Raw genomic sequence first — 1,533 nt, 5'->3', positions numbered from 1 at the left:
GAATCTGCATTTATTTTTAGGTGGTTTGTTCGTTTGTTTTGCTCCCAACAACAAATATGCGGCTCGTTCTTACGTGCTTTCGACATAAACCACGGTCCATTCTCTCCTGAGAAAGGGGTGAGAATTAACATCGCCTGTCGACATCTGTCTCAGTCTCTTCTACCACAAGTGCACTAAAGCCGAGCTTCTTCGTTCATGTTAAAATTCTTTCAGTAGTATTATGGTTAGCTTTTGGCTGCGGTTTATGAAAGTGACATCTTAAGTTTCACGGATGGCTAAGAGGAGCACCGCATAAAATTGGATTTGAATTTTTTAAGATATTTAGGGTAGGCCAGGCCTGTGCACCATTTTAAGGAGTCAACCTAACCAGTTTGAGTTTATTTAGTTTCAGGAGAAATTAATTGCATTAAAAACTGAAGTAACTAGTGACTGCATGTGGTTTTAAAACAAACCACACTGGCATATATCTCTTGTCTTCATAAGCAATTAGCTTTTGTTCCTGTAGAAAAAAAGATCATAATATTTCATCTTGTTGTTATAGTTTTTCATACTGTAAAATAAAATCAGGGTTTAATTAAAGTAACTGTAGGGTGTATTTACATTTTTAGGTAGATTTCTGCTTGTGTAAGCATTTTTAAAAATGTTGTAAAAAAATAGCTGCCATGTTTCAGCTTTCATTTCATTTTTTAAACATTGGTACAAGCTTTTTCCTCTTAAACATTGAGATGAGATGGAAGGAGGAACAATGTTTTCTAAGTAACACGTCTGTCCTGATGGTCCAGTTTATGCTGATGAAAATCAGAGGTTTGGATATGCATCAGACACTTGTTACTGTTACTTGAAGCATTTCCTTTCACAGTTTTTAGTGACGTCTTTAATGTGAAGGACGTATGTGGTCCGAATACTTGGGTAAAACTATTTGTGAGGTATGAGGTGATGATTCAAGTATCATACATCACCTGTGTAATGTCTTGAAGGAGAGTCGCGCAGGATTCTGCACAATCTTTGGTTTTAGTTATCTGTCATCGCCCCTGGTGACTATCAGATGATCTGAAACTATGCAACCATTTGTAAAGAAAACATCGTGTCTCTATCAGGCAAAATGTAAACTTGTGTTTTGCTGCTTTTGTGATGATTTACTAGTTTTAATGTCAGCAAGGCCTAAATAAAAAATGTCACCAGAGGAAACATTTGTTAGAGGCAAAAAAAATAAACTTCAAATAAATTTATTATAGATTTACACCTGTGTGTAATTTGTCCATGAATGACACAAAGTTGTGTGTATTCATTACGTTCACCTTTTGCTCATAGTTGGAGAAGATTTACAATAACTGTCCAAACCGTAATGAATGCAAGTTAATTTGTTTAATCGCTTACCCGACCAGTTTACCAGGTAAGAAAAATATTCTGAAATGTATGTGCTCTCATCCAGTGATGTGAGTGTTGTCTTATGAGGTAAATCCGATTGTTCAGTCTGACGTCACTAGCCGTGTCTGGGCCTAAACTCCGCTGCAGGTCCATATATCAAACGAT

General features: G+C 36.4%; 1 protein-coding gene across 7 annotated transcripts in view; it reads left to right on the top strand.

Moving 5' to 3' along the window:
* Window positions 1–1,533, top strand: part of zmynd11 (zinc finger, MYND-type containing 11) — a 28,702-nt gene that overhangs the window by 2,135 nt on the left and 25,034 nt on the right. The window lies entirely within an intron of this gene.

Source organism: Pundamilia nyererei, unplaced genomic scaffold (assembly GCF_000239375.1).
Source record: "Pundamilia nyererei isolate P.nyererei 1_Seehausen unplaced genomic scaffold, PunNye1.0 scaffold00358, whole genome shotgun sequence".
In the NCBI taxonomy this organism is placed as follows: Eukaryota; Metazoa; Chordata; class Actinopteri; order Cichliformes; family Cichlidae; genus Pundamilia; species Pundamilia nyererei.
This window is presented reverse-complemented; position numbering and strand designations above follow the sequence as displayed.